General features: G+C 45.2%; 1 long non-coding RNA gene across 1 annotated transcript in view; it reads right to left on the bottom strand.

Annotated features, from left to right (window-relative positions):
* Positions 1-629: 629 nt before the first annotated feature.
* Positions 630-15,637, bottom strand: part of LOC102425124 — a 121,408-nt gene continuing 106,400 nt past the window's right edge. The window contains exons 3-4 of the long non-coding RNA XR_002829364.1: positions 9,529-9,662; positions 630-1,768 (exon numbers count right to left, since the gene is read on the bottom strand). This is a non-coding gene — a long non-coding RNA (uncharacterized LOC102425124). The remainder of the gene's footprint in view (positions 1,769-9,528; positions 9,663-15,637) is intronic.

Consider the following 15,637-nt stretch of genomic DNA (forward strand, 5'->3'; position numbering starts at 1 on the left):
AACAGAGCCAAATATCAACAGTACAACGATTGAAATTTCTTTTGAGAGCCAATTTTTTTTAACATATTTTATTGATTTTTTACAGAGAGGAAGGGAGAGGGATAGTTAGAAACATCGATGAGAGAGAAACATCCATCAGCTGCCTCCTGCACAACCCCCACTGGGGATGTGCCCGCAACCAAGGTACATGCCCTTGACCGGAATCGAACCCGGGACCCTTCAGTCCGCAGGCCAACGCTCCATCCACTGAGCCAAACCAGTCAGGGCAAGAGAGCCAAATTTTTAAAACTTAAACTATATAGGTAGGTACATTGTTATTAACTTAATTAGGGTACTCCTAAGCTGGCCTTTGCTAAAAACGTCCTCAATCTGATTGAGGTACATTCGCTGAGGTCGACCCCTTCCAACTCTCCCATCCACACTCGTCTTGTATACTTGTTTCCTCTGTCTCCTTTCGTTCATCCTCTCTATATGTCCAAACCATCTCAACATACCTTTCTCAATCCTCGACACTACATCTTCTTTCACTCCACAACGTTCCCTAAAATTAACTTAATAAACTTTACTTAAAGTTTTAAGTCAACTTCGACCAACTGTACGTGCACTCCTGCACATGGTATTTTGTGGAAGAGCCACACTCAAGGGGCCAAAGAGCCTCATGTGGCTCGAGAGCCGCAGTTTGCCGACCACTGGTCTAGTCTAACCAGGGGCCCACCGGGCCATTTTCCCCATCTGTGGACACAACCAACAGACTCCATTGGTTCCTTGAGAGGGCAGTCCCCAGCTCAGTGTGATGTGAAGACACTGCGCTTCAGAGTCACAGAGCTCAGAGCTGGAATCCCGGCTCTCACGCCTGCGAGCTCTGCCTCCTTGGAAACTTGCACTCTATTACCTAAGCCTGACTTCCCTAATCTGGAAAAAAATAGATAGTATTACCCGTCTTGTGGGGATTAAAGGAGATTTTGTTACATAATGCCCCTGGCATGTGGGCAAGGCTCAGGAAGTGTTAGGTGCCCCTCCCTCCCCACCTCTTGGCTGACTGTACCAGGATATATTCCCTGGCTCCTAAAAATGCTACTGGGAAAAAGAAATGAAGAAAGGGGAGGAGCAAAGGAAAAGAGGGGGAAAAAGAAGAAAGTGAGTGAGCTGGTGTTTCCCTACCAGCGTGACTTACAGGGAATTGGCTGTGTAACAGCTCGAGAAGTCGTGGGTACAAGAATTCTCTTTCCATTGTGAAGCCTACCATAGGCTGTTCACTGTTTGATTTCCCCCATTCGCCATTTTAGCATGATTTACCTTTTAAAATTCCTCGGTGCTTCCCCACACAGTTACCATTGAATGAACGCTTTCTGCCACCCACACACTTCACGGTTGGTCCTGGCCGGAGCTGGGAAGAGGACTCCTGTGGCTTCCAGTGGAAGCTGTGTGAGCTGCTCTGGTGTCGCTGGGACCCTGTCCTAAGAAGCCACCCCTGGCCATCACACTTGGGCTACTTTATCGGAAAAGCAATGCTGAGGAGAGGGAAACAGTCGGAAATTGATGGGGAGTCCGGAAAAGCAGTCTTAATCCACGGGGCTCCTGGTGCCAGGCCCAAGACAATCTCTAAATTGCGCTGAGAGGACAGCAGGCTCAGTGTCTGCCCAGGGTTTCCGCAGCTCGGAGTCCAGCTGACAGGAGGCTCCCCTCCTGTAGTCCAGTCCTCCGGGGCAGTATGGATGGATGAGGTTGGTTTGCCCAGAGTGAGGGCATGAGGGGGGAGCTGTGTAAACTGGGAGACAAAATTGAAAGTTAAGGGCCATTCAGCTGCTACCAGCTTCATCAATATGCTATTCCTGATGCCACCTGATTTAGGCATCATTCTATTCCAGAAGTCCTACCCCGCTGAATGTTACCTTACAGCACACTTCTATAGATCCTTCATTTGTTTTACTATGCTCACAACACCAGCAGCGGTCTCACCATACCTTAATTTAATGAAAAATGGCAAGACCTTCACAGTTTCTTAATTACTCATCATGAGCCACAGTGGGTAGAAACTATGGCTGCACATGGGAATCACCTGGGAGTCCAGTACATACATCATATCAATTGATACATCATATCAATTAATTTGGAAGTTAGACAAGCATCAGATTTTTAAAAATTGATTTTTAGAGAAAGGAAGGAAGAGAGAGAGAGAGAGAGAGAGAGAGAGAGAAACATTGATCAGTTGCCTCTTGCATGTGCCCAAGTGGGGATCAAATCCACAACCTGGGCATGTGCCGACTGGGAACCGAACCCACCACCTTTTCGTGTACAGGATGATGCTCCAACCAACTGAGCCACATGGCCGGGGTAGTTTTTGGGGTTTTTTTTAAGCATCCCAGGCAATTCTAATGTGAAATCAAGTTTGAGAACCAATCATAGTTTAACGGTGGTGTGAGTGGATGGGGGGTGAACAGACCTCCAGCAGGAGTCTCAGTATTCATTGATCCTTGCACCAGGCAACTCAAGGAGGCAACGCAAAAGTCCTCTGCTCCTTTCCGCATATCTTATGAGACACTCTATGTAAAGTCATATTTGCTCATAATATGAGTGGCAAGTGTCCCAGAAAGTATAGTAGAGAAGCCTAGAGTCCTGATCTTTTAAAATTCACAAAGAATTTTGCGGCTACAGGGTGCTGGAAAGTACGCTCACCTCTGTACCAAGCACAATGCAAGTTGTTAGTGATGGGATGATGGAACTATTTTAATTAGCAATAGCAACCAGCACTCACTGAGTACCTATTCTGAGCAGGTCCTATGCTGAGTGTTGTAAACATATTTTTAATTTAATCATCCCATAAATGCTGAGGTTCATACTATTAGCAATTCCTTACTCTCATTTGGGAGTTAGACACAAGCATCAGATTTTTTAAAATTGATTTTTAGAGAGAGGAAGGGAGAGTCAAGGAAGTTGAATAACTCGCCCACAGTTACACAGCTAGCACATGTCAGAGTGAGACTCGGCCAGAGATTTGAAATCTCACTTGGCAGCAATGAGGCAGGTAAAGGAGGCAGTGTCCCACTTTTTCACCACGATTTTTGTTATTTTATTTTGGTATCACCAGAACTAACTTAATGATAGGCCCATGGTCTTTTGTACACAATCTTTGCTGAATTAGACATTTTCCCGCTCTCTCAGCCTGGTTTAGAAAATGGATATATGATGACTGTGATATAATGTATTAGTGGCTGCCTGAAGTGTTGTCAGAACACAAATAAGGGGCAATTAATTCTACTTAGGTGGAGAAGATGGTGTCAGGGAGGCGTACAAATAAGAGAGGGTATTTTGGGGACGAGCCTGCTCGGCAGAAAAGAGAGAAGCCCGCCAAGTGCAGGGAATGGGAGGACAAAACGCACAGGCATGAAAATGTGAGGAATTCTGGGGAAATGATCAGCCTCTATCAGTGGTTCTCAAACTTAAGTGTGCATTGGAATCACCTGGAGGCTCCTGACAACACAGCAGCGGGGCCCAGTTCCCACAGCTGATTGGGTAGGACTATGAAAGACCAAGAGTTTGCATTTCTAATGAGCTCTCAGGTGATTCCGATCCCTGTCCAGGGACCACACTTTGTTGAGAGCCCTGGTCTGCATAGGAGGATCATCTGGAAACCCCCACAGTGTGTGTGTGTGTGCATGAGAGGCATGCCAAAGTCAGCAAGACTTGCACCAGAAGAAAATTCCCCAAAGAGATGAGGATTTCTTCTTTTCCTGCAAGGAGTGGTGGTTAAATTTTACTGTTGGTTTTGGGAGCAATTCATACTGAAGCTGCCCAGTGGGAGGAAGCGGAGAAACCACAAGTCGGGGCTGAAAGAGGGAGGCTGGGATTTTATTGCATTTCTGCCCCATCAGTGCCCCTATTCACATGCTAGTGAGGGCCTGCGGCTACAGACTTGAAGCACACTAGCTCTTTTGTTGTTCCAGCCAATGTTTGTGCCCGATTTGCAGGGAAGATGGCATTTTTTTTCACAGCCCTGCCTCCAGTTTGGGGCCTGTGTCCACTGACCACAGGTGAGTTCTTGTTTTATCACCAAGACGATCTGTTGACGCCAGTGGCCACAACAGGCAAGAGGACAGGATGTGTGGGGACTGCTCTCCCATCCAGGGAATGGACAGGGTGCTGGAAGGCCAGGGTAAGTTGGATAGAGTTGAGACAGATGACATCCTTGTGAAATTCTTCCTTTTCCTCCACTTCTAATTCAATTAGCATGCTTCGCTTCTCTCATTTTCCAGGATGAAAAAATCTAGGTTGCTCTCCAACCCCTCAGAGAAAGTCCTGCCTCCAATTCTGGGAGCTCTCTCTCTCTTCCTCTCTCTCAACCCCTGACCCCGCTAGGACCGATGCCAGCTAGATCCAGAGATCATATTTGTCCCATAATCGGGGAACATGAAGCATCGCCCCACTTTTTCCACTAGGTCTCTTGGCTGGCTGAAGGCCAACAGCTGTGTGTGTCACATTTCTGGAGGGGGCCCCTTCCAAACCCCACCATTACTGCCAGGATGGACACCGGAGTGCGAATTGACTCTCAGCGAAAGAGAAATGAAACCAACTCCTGTTGTTTGGATTCTGTGTTCCATCTTTGCTCTCACTTCGCATGCAATTCCCCGTTACTCCATTGCAATTTTCAGGAAGACTCCCAGCTGCCTACTGAGTAGTCCACTTGGTTGCTAGCCAATATGGTACTGGAGACACTGGATTTTCATTTCGGGATTTTCATTTTCTTGATGTTGGCCGGGAAGGAGGAGAAAGATGGACTAGAAAACCAACATTACCTGGATGTGTGAGCCTGGTGCCCAGGTGCCCGGAAGCCTGTGCTCCGTTTCTTTGGGGGATGGGAGATTTATTGTCAGTCCTTCGGATGGGACTCTGGCTTCCTTTCCAGAGATGAAGTATTTTTGTCCTCATGTCTATTGTCCCTCACAAGGACCCAATTAGGAGAGATTGCCTCAACAGAGGAGGCTGATTAAATTCACAGATTTATTTCAAAACCACTTGGGGAATTGTGGAAAATGAGTTTCACTGCTGAGCTTCCTTGCTTAAAGAAAAAAACACACGCACGGAAAATCAAGCTGTGAGCCTGCACCTTGTATGATCCACCTCCCGCAGATCATAAAACATCCATTCTCTGCGTGCAGGCTCTCCTCTCCAGAGGCAGGATGCGGCTGCCAGGCTCCTCCTGCCTCCCGGGGAGGCCCTGGCTCTGTGTGCACTGGTCGCAGGGGAAACCCTGACCCAGGAGCGGGCGGGTAGACAGAGGCCTGCTGTCTAGGTCAGTGATGGCGAACCTATGACACACGTGTCAGAGGTGACACGCGAACTCATTTTTTGGTTGATTTTTCTTTGTTAAATGGCATTTAAATATATAAAATAAATATCAAAAAATATAAGTCTTTGTTTTACTGTGGTTGCAAATATCAAAAAATTTCTATATGTGACACGGCGCCAGAGTTAAGTTAGGGTTTGTCAAAATGCTGACACGCCGAGCTCAAAAGGTTCGCCATTAGTGGTCTAGGTGAGGAGGGAGGGCCACCCTTTGCACAGCTTGCACCCAGTGTGAGTAGGCAGGCCTCGTTTGCACTGGGGTCCCAGAAAAGCAACTGTGACGAGGTGTGATGGGCATGAAATCAGATTTTTCCATAGAAATGAGGATGGCACTGAGGATGCCTTCCTGATCCCAAAATCTGATGCCCTGAATGTTACAGAAATAACCACACGCATTGCTTTCAAACTTAACTTTCTAAACAGGATGTTCAAGACGGACATCCCCGGTCCAGAGTCCTCAGTTTTATGTATTGAAGGTGGCATTTCTCAAATTGTTTTCTGCAGAACACTAAGCTCACGGGCGGCCCTGGCATACAAGGTTTGATGTGGCATAGTCGGGGCAGCACTGCCTGCTCCGGGCCCTGATCCTCAGTCCTATTGACATCTGAAAAGTCACCTCGAACTCTCAGAGAATGTCTACCGGAGCCAAGCCTTCCCAAGTGCTTTTATTTATTTATTTATTTATTTATTTATTTATTTATTTTTATTGTTTAAAGTATTACATATGACTCCCTTTTCCCTGATTCGCTTTTACATTTTTTATCTCATCAAGTCTTCAAACAATAATCTCTGAGGTGAATACTAATTTATCCCAGTTTACAGCTGAGGAAAGTGAGGCTTGGAGTAGGCCAATGCGTTGTCCTCCATTTAAAGGTGAAAAGGCGAAAGGTGGGGCCAGGGCTCAGACCCGCATTCCCACTCACAGTCTATGCTCTTCCAGCGGTTCTCAACCTGTGGGTCGCGAACAATGAAAATACATCCTGCATACCATATATTTACATTACGATTCATAACAGTAGCAAAATTACAGTTATGAAGTAGCCACGAAAATAAATTTATGGTTGGGGGTCACCACAACATGAGGAACTGTATTAAAGGGTCGTGGCATTAGGAAGGTTGAGAACCACTCAGCTCAAGCACTTTCCCTGCTCATAGACTCCTCACAGCACTGTTTCTGTGTCTCCTTCTTATGCTTTTTTGCACAATAGTGTGCACTCCTAGCTGAGACAGTTGGTCACCTTTGTGGGTGTGTTTAGTTTTTATTCTTGTCATCACAGGGAGCCAGCTCGGTATCATTTCAGGAGCTCTCTTCCCCTGCAATGGACTTTCCCGCCTGGGTCTCCTTGGGCCTTTGTAGAACTGCTTGGAGCACGGTTTAGCGAGTTTTCATCTGTATCCTTGACAGCTAATGGATAAACAAAGATGTAAGGGAGACAGGATGTGTCTGCGTTTATTTACCCTGCCTCTGGCAAGGAGTTTGCCTCTGCGAAATGATGGAAGTGAGTAAAAAGTAAAAGCAAGATGAAAAATGATGCCCACGGGACACTTAGCTCTCGGGACTGAGATTTCTTGCTCCATTGGATCCCAACAACTGTTAGTTGATAAGTTGTTTCAGCTGAGAGGAGTGGCGGGGAGGGGGAAGAAGGAGAGACAGAATGAGAATGTCCCCTAGGAAATGGTTCATTAAACCTGGAAACCAGGCCGTCCTCCAATCACCTTACCAAGGCCAGGGTGAAGAACAGAGAGCCGGTCCACCCGGCCCTAGCAGAGCCAAACACTAGACACTGAGGACCGCAGTGGAGAAAGATTGGCTATTTTATCCTGAATGGCGCCACCCAGGAGAACAGGAAGCCAATGTCAAAGCCTGAACCCCTTGGCAGCCTGTAAGATACAGGTCATATAAGGCAAAATCACAAGGCACCGTGGGTTAGGGATTCGGGTTTTCAGGTTGTGCTGGGAGCTGAGTCATCAGAGCTGAGGTGAGGGTGATGAATCTTCAGGTCGTGAGGACAGCTCTGAGGTCTGTTCCCTTGTCCCTCTGTCTGTCTCACGAGGAAGCAGCCAGGGGGTCGTTCCACCTCAGGGCTCAGGAGCTGAAACCTGGCCCAGGTCAGGGTGTTACTTTTATCCTGCCGGAGGCCCAGGCCCATGACCATTAGTCAGGCCTGGCTCCTGTCTTCCGCTGCCTCAGGGGTTGCTGATTATCTGGAGAAAGGCTAGGTCTCTGAGGGGTATAGACAGAGAGAGGTGATTTCTAGAGCTAGGATTTAAAGCTAAATTAAATCAAAGTCAGAAGGACCCTCAGTGTCAGTGGCGCTTGCTCAGGAAATGGACTTTCTGAGGGTGGAGAGAGGAGAATGTGAGGCAGAGACAAAAGGTACTAGCAGTGGTGTCCTTGGTTCCATAAGATTGCACAGGGCGCCTAATCGCTGCCATCAGGCTTGACCCCAATTAAGTCGCTTCCTGGACTGTGGCTCCGAGAGCGCACACATGATAGGATTTGCCCTTCCTCTGCCCCCTTGGTCAGTCAGGAATAATTTAATGAGCATCTACACTGTATTCAGCATTTCCTCTACACACAAAGGCCAGTTGCCTGGTGTGGGGAGGATGACGCTTGAGGAAGTTTTTTGTTGAAACTGTGCTTAAAGCTCTCCATGGCTTATCTCCTTCCCTATCTTTACAAGTCTTACAAGGAAGAGCCTACTTTTAGTCGTGTTTTACTGAAGAGCAAATGGAGGCCAAGAGAGGAGAAATTACTTATAAAAAGACACACAGGTAGTCAGGGGCAAAGTCGGGACGCTAACTCACTCCCTGGAATTCTAAAGCCTGTACCTGCGTGACTGTCGAATACCAGCTAAGTGAGTGGGAGCGCCTCTTCGTGTGGCCCAAGTGGACTCTGTTCAGGAAATGTAAATAAAGAAAAAAAATGTTTGCTTCATGTATTAAAAACAAATGATATTACTAACCAAGTAAGTGGGACCTCAGAAGAAAAAAATTAGGAAATCATTTATTTTAGGGAAAACACAAAGTCTATGGATACAAATTATTTTGGATAAAATGCTAAGAACACCAATGTTGCCTCTGCCTGAACAGACCTTCTCTAGTGGGGCTGCGATGGAGATGCTGGAGTTTACTCTTTATTTCTATAGCCTCACGGAAAGTACTTGAAGCTGGTCTGCATTTGCTTCTTTCAAACAGCACCACAGTGAGCTCACCTTCAAAACGTAGGAGATGGCTAGCAGTCTCTCACCATCATGAAGATGCCAGTGAAGGGGAAGTGAGAGGTACGTTAATGCCATTGCTTTCATTCACTGAAAGCTTTACATATTAAGCAGAAGCTATTCAGTAAGAAACAGAAATGAGCTATCAAGCCATGAAAAGACATGGAGGAACCTCCGATGCGTATTGCCAAGTGAAAGACACTAATCTGAAAAGACTACACACGGTAGGAGTCCCATGACTTGACATTCTGGAAAAAGCAAACCTGGGGACACAGGAAACCATGGGACCTGGGAGTGCAGGGCAGCGAACCTACCCCGTGTGAGACTGAGACGGTGAACTCGTCATTGTACATCTGTCAAAATCCAAAGAGTGCGCAATGGAAAGAGTAAGCCCTCATGTAAACTATGAACTTTAGTTAATAATGTATTACTATTGGCCGTCAATTGCACACGGATGTAAGATGTGAATAACAGGGAACCGTGGGGCAGGGAGCAGGCTGAGGGAGGAGATGGGAGCCGTACATTCCACTCAATTTCTCTGTCAATAGTAAAACTGCTCCAAAAAAGTATTTTTTTTTTAAAGCAGATGAGAATCACGCTATTTTCCAGCATCGTGGCATCTCTTTAGATGATAGTTCTCTCAATGCATAAGACCAACCAACTCTGCCCAGGCTGTGATGACCCAGGTTAGAGGAAAGGTCAGGTTAAATGTCTTGCTGGGCTGGGAAGACAAAGCAGACTTTGTGTCACAATAGAACTCATCCCCTGGAACAGGGAGATGGCAGGAGATAAAACAATACTCGTTATCACCAGCAGATTAACCAGCAAGGACTCGATCTTTCCATTTATCTTATAGGCTCCCAAGGACAATGGGCCTTCTGTCCTTACACCTGGTGAAGGGAACGGCGCCCTCGGCAGAGCGCTGGTGGGGTTTACGTGAGGCCATGCAGTTCAGATTTCATACCTGCGTCTCTGACGGTGCATCCCGTTTCATAATCTGCCTGCCAGCCACGGGACTTGGAAGCGGAGCCATCAGCTTTCAAAGGGCAAGAAGCAGATCAGCGGCTTGTTTGAGAAGAATGCTGGATGTAGAAATCCCTGATGGAGAGCAAGATAACAAAGTTGTGGCATGTTTCCCCTCTCAGTCACACACTGGCCAGGAGTCCAGGAGGGCCTGCTCCTTCCTTGTGCTCAGCTCCTCGCTCAACACCAGGCTCAGAGTAAGTCAACAGAGACAAGGCCTGCTCGACCAGTGAACCTCGAAGACAGAGCACATCAAAATGATTCATCAAGATTAACACCTTGTTTTTCCTGCTTCACTAAAGTTTCCAGATAAATCTCTGTGGGCACATGTGTGTTGATGGTTTTGTTTATTCTAAATCCTTGTTTGGAATGGGACCAGCTGGATTTGACTGACTTCACTTGGGAACAAAACCCCAAATTTCGTTGGAGCAACCAACCTTCCGCCTATTGTTAATGTGTGAAGTTTGAATTTAATACTTCCTTTTGGCTCAAGAGGATGGTCTGTGGCCTGGGCCCAGCCAGTCAGAGCTCTGTGTCCCTTGGCCTCAGTGGAATTCAAAGAAGGACACATTCCTCAGGCTGGGCCATGAGACCTGGGATTTTGCAGGCATGATTTGAAGTAGAAGTGTTCTTCATCTGCTGGGGTTGAGAAATTGATAAAATGAAAGCCTACTTGCTAGTGGACTTCTTAACCACCACTTGGGGAAAATCTCCCTGAAAATAAATCCAAAAGAGAGTAGAAATGGGTTGAAAGCTGGGGAGAGAGCAAGTCCTCATGAAAATATTTAAGCAACTTGAACTAGCAACGCCTGAAATCAACACATTTCCTGGAGCTTTCAATGAAATGGGCCACTAAATTCCCAAGATTTCTACCACTGTATAACCAATTGTAATTTACCCATGTACCCATTTTCCCCCTCACATTGAAATTTTGTGTGTTAAGAACGAAAACGGTGACTGGAATTATGGCTTTATAATTGTAAAAATGACTGAAAGAAGCTCAAACGTCATTTAGCCTGATGGGGAAACTGAGGTTGAGGGAGATGACATGGTGAGTCACAGGAGCGGCCCTGAAAGCCAGCTCTGCCACACCAGCTCCTTTGCAGCACACACTGCCTTGTGCTCATTAACAGAAGGCACTGCCTTCCCAGAGGCACCTCTGTTAAACTTCCCAAATGCTTCCAGCTCTAGCCATTTTCCTCAGTGGTGAGAGGGTCAGCCCGCCCACCAGAGGTTTGCAGTTCAATTTCCGCAAAGGCATGTACCTGGTACCTCACTTGCAGGCTTGATCCCTGGCCTCTGGGTGGGAGTGGGGGAGGAGGGTGTGCATGCGGGAGGCAACCAATCGATGTGTCTCTCTCACATTGATCTCTCTCTCTCTCCCCCCCACACTCCACTCTCTCTAAAAAGAGAGAGAGAGAGAGAGAGAGAGAGAGAGAGAGAGAGAGAGAGAGAGAGAATGGGAAAAATATCCTCAGGTGAGGATTAAAAATAAAAGAGTATGTCCAGACCAGTTAGCAAATTGTACCATCCTGAGACTAGCCCCTTCTCCCCTCAGGACTCTTGGACCTCTCCACAATTTAGTTCAGAAATTAAAGGGGTAATGTCTGTCCCTGTGGCCAGCTTCCAATCTAATTATTCACACACACCCCTCCTCAGAGCCCTTCATTAACACAAAGCCAGCACACAGACTGTTTCCCTCCAGATAATGGCAACTTCATGGGTGAATTGTAGGCCATATCTCAGTCATTTGGGATAAAATTGTTATCTCAAATATAAGAGGTAGATGAAAGCTAGTTATGCCAACTGTGCCCAAGACAACATGGGGCCAGAGAGGAGAAAGTTCAGCCCTGGCATTGGGACCTCTGAGGAACCCTTCCTCCCCTTCGCGTGTGGTTTAAGACACTCTCCCCATAGAGACGGACGTGCAGGCACCTGAATTGTCAGTCAGGGGCAAGAAGGGTCTGCCTCCCCCTTCCTTCTGTGTTGTGTGTGTTTTTTTCTTAAAGCATGAAGTTTTTTATTTTCTTTCTTTTTTTTTAAGCCTCACCTGAGGATATTTTTATTGACTTTAGAGAGAGGAAGGGAGAGAGAAAGAGAATAAGAGAAAAACATCAATGTGAGAGAGATCGATTGGTTGCCTCCTGTACGTGGCCCAACTAGGACTGAACCCTCAACCTAGGTATGTGCCTGGAGCTGGGATGGAACCCATGACCTTTCAGTGCACGGGATGATGCTCCAACCAACTGACCATGCTCTCAGGGCCCTTGTGTTTTGGGTGGAATAGCAGAGCCTCTCTTCAAGTATTGGGAGTCCTACCAACAACAAAGGAAATAGAAGGAAAGCAAAGCTGTGAAATGAGAGACATCAGGCCCAGGCGCCTTCTGAAGTCAATGGGAGATGAGCTGCTCTCTCTGACCCCTTAGTAATGGAGCTGGAGAAACTGCTGATGGACGGAAAGCTCTGCTGCCTGGAATCCCCAGCATGAGCCTCCTGTGCACAGCTAGCCAGTCTGCACACCATCTAGGTCCCAATGGTCTGCCTTCATGAGATGATGAAAACAGAGGATGGACTCAAGCCATTGGAACATCTGCTTCCTTTCATGCCTTACCAGGATTTGTGGATCACCAAATAATTTAAAAATATGAATTTATAAGCATATTCATATTCTACCCACCAATGTTCTTTTATGGTCCAGACATCTATTGAGTGGTAGCCACAATTTTCTTGTGTGATGTTTGAAGCAAGAGATATACAGTGGTTGAAAGCATACATTTAAAAAAGCCAGAAAACTCCCCACCTACCTCCCCTCCACCTAGTTATCGCCTTCTCCTTCTCTGGGGGTTGGCTTACAGGTCATTCTCTGTTCCATTCTCCTCCCCAACTAATTTAGTATCTCCACAGAACCTTCTCGTTTCCTTTTGGTAGCTTTTATTATATCTGTAATACTTTTGTTAATGCCTGCCTTCCCCCCTAGACCCAGAAGACCTCCAAGGATTAAGACTGCATTACTCTCCCATATCCCCAGCACCTAAAAGAGCGTTTTGTTTACTATGACTGGTATTTACTGGGTCATGAAGGAGCACTGAAGGATGCTGACACCAAGTCCCAGCTACTTGTGGAGTCGGCCCTCAACCATCCTTCAGCACAAGGGAAAGGCTTTTATAGAGACAAGAGTCATCCAGGCATACAAGTCCTTCCGCTTCGCTAGTTCCCAAAACACTTTCCGGTTGTCTTCTCTTCTCTTGCTCTTTCTTTAAGTCCATTATCTCCTACCCCACGACTTAAGCCAACCTCCATTCCATGCCATTTAACTGGTACATAACTGAGTTTTTCTCAAATTGGGGTCCACACACCAGTGGGAGTTGGCTGGCCTTTGATTAGGGTTCTGTGAATTCCCTCTGAGATTTATAAAGAGATGAAAGCACATACTGAATCATGTACATGAATCTTTTAAAATTGAATAAAGCCGCGTGATTTCAATACCTGGAGGTTTTTAATGTACTGCAAATTCTCTCACACTCCTCCCTTTAAAACATGGAGTCTAAGTTCCCTTTCCTTGAACCCAGGCGGGACTTTGTGACTAATGAACAGAGTGAGGCAAAGGGACCTTGCATGACTTCCGGGGCTAGGCCAGGAAAGGAGATAGGACTCCACCCGCTCTCTCTGGCACATGCACCAGGAACATCCTGGAGAAATCTGGTTCTCCTGAAGCTGCCGCTGCACAGACCAAATGGAAAGACTGCATAGAAGTTGCTAGAGGAGCCACAACTGTCCAAGTCTCTCTAGCCCAGCTCTGAGGCCTGGGAGTGAGTGGTAAAGACTTAAAGATGACCCCAGCCTCAGCCACCATCTGACGACAACCGCATGAAAGACTCCAAGCCAGAACTACCCAGCTGAGCCTCTCCCGGGTTCCGACCCTAAGAAACCATGAGAAAGAAAGATTGTTGGTGTCTTACACCACTGAGTTTTGTGGCATTTGTTACAAAGCAAAAGATCACTATCGCGGTGTGCTTGCTTGCAGTTGGCTTTATGATTGCATTGGAATCTTTGTGCCGTCAGTACCCTACTCATGTTGCAAGCAGTTACTGGATCTCAGCCAAACAATTCCAGCAATTACATTTAACAAATGCATTCAAGTTTAATTTTATTGGCTTTGTTTTGCTTTTATTTTTTTCTCGGATTCTATTTAACTTTGCCATTGCTTATGTAAGTTTTATATGTATCATTTAAGTAACATTATAATAAAATAATTTAAGTCAACACCAGAGGACCACGCTTCTTTTTTCTTTAAAAGGAATCTTAAATTTGAGAATCAATGAAGGAGGATCTTCAGAAAGGCATATGTATCTATAACACACTATCCTCTCATTAACTGTTGTTAAATGAAGTGATGCCTACTACTATTCACCCTAGGGCCGTGGTTGGCAAACCGGGGCTCGCGAGCCACATGCGGCTCTTTGGCCCCTTGAGTGTGGCTCTTCCACAAAATACCATGTGCGGGCGCACAGGTACAGTGTGATTGAAACTTCTTGGCCCATGCGCAGAAGTCGGTATTTTGTGGGAGAGCCACACTCAAGGGCCCAAAGAGCCGCATGTGGCTCGTGAGCCGCGGTTTGCCGAACCGCAGTTTGCCAACCACTGCCCTAGGGCATTCTTCATAATTGTTCAGAGATGTAACAGTTCAATTGTAAGGTTAGTGTACCTGCCTGTAAGGCTCCTAGTTTCAGCCTTCTGTTGGAAACCCCAGTTGATGACATGATGATTTTGGTCCTTAGTACACATGGCCTGACGTTTTTGATCAGCATCCACTTATTCCTCCTATTTTCCATTTTCAGCTAGAAGATGGCCACCTGTCTTTACCTCACTTACATTTTAGAATAGGGCACTTAACTGACATTTTAAATCAGATCATTATAAATATACTTGTCAATTATGATGACTACCCATTCATTCATTTTTATATCATGCTTAAACAAAAACACAAAAGCTTAATTTTTAACTTATGCAAATATTTATAAATGTATATTTTTATTTTATGTGGATAGTTGATAGATATAACACATAGCTTTCCATTATATGATGTGACAAGCCTCTGAAAATAGTTTGATTTTTAAAAATAAAATTATAGATTATTATCATAATAACAATAATATCAATCATTTATTACCATCTTGAAGTACTTGCACAGTATGATGTTAAATATTTCACCTACATTATTTCATTTGCCTAATAATGATTTAGGTAAAATTGTCATTTTACAGAGGCTCAGTGGGAAGGTCATTTTCCTGAAGATAATATAACCAGAAATGGAGGAGCTAAAACTTGAACCCAGGTAGGTCTGCTTTTATTAACTCAGTTTTCTAACCTCTCTAAATTCTCCTGACTATCCATATATTCTTATTTACTATATTGCAGTAAAGCTAACTTATCATCAGTTATAAAATGTTCTATTATTTGCATGGCAATATGAAAAAGACAGACAACAAAACTATGACACAACTCTTTATCACTAGAATTTTTGTTTTATATTGACCTGAAAGTGTTCTATTCAATAAATAGACCTAGTTTGACATATACTTGAACATTACTGTTGTGTATATGTATAAAATGGTAAGTGTAAACAGCATAAATGGAAAGAGGTATTTCTAGAACTTCCCATTTAGACTCTGGTTCCTCTGAATGGTTTTATAGATAAGGGTCCCTGTGTCTGTTTTTTCACAATGTCATCCTCCACATCAGAGAACATTGGTGATGTAGCATTTCTTAAAAGAATGCTCTATTATCGGGTCTGTGCTTTTCTTTTAAGCTGCCACTATCCTTTTCACAACTTTTGATATGTTGTGCCATCACTGCCTCTCATTTAAATATTTAAAAATGCACATCTTAGAGTCAATGGAATATATTATTATGTTTCTGTAGACCTTGATAAAAAATCAACCACCCACAAATTTAAGGAGTATCATACAACAGTTTAGCTATACTAAGTATCCAAGTCTAATATAACTATAACCTGCTAGAAATCATAGTACATTCATGTTATTTTATTC

This window comes from Myotis lucifugus, unplaced genomic scaffold, assembly GCF_000147115.1.
Source record: "Myotis lucifugus unplaced genomic scaffold, Myoluc2.0 scaffold_55, whole genome shotgun sequence".
Lineage (NCBI taxonomy): Eukaryota > Metazoa > Chordata > Mammalia > Chiroptera > Vespertilionidae > Myotis > Myotis lucifugus.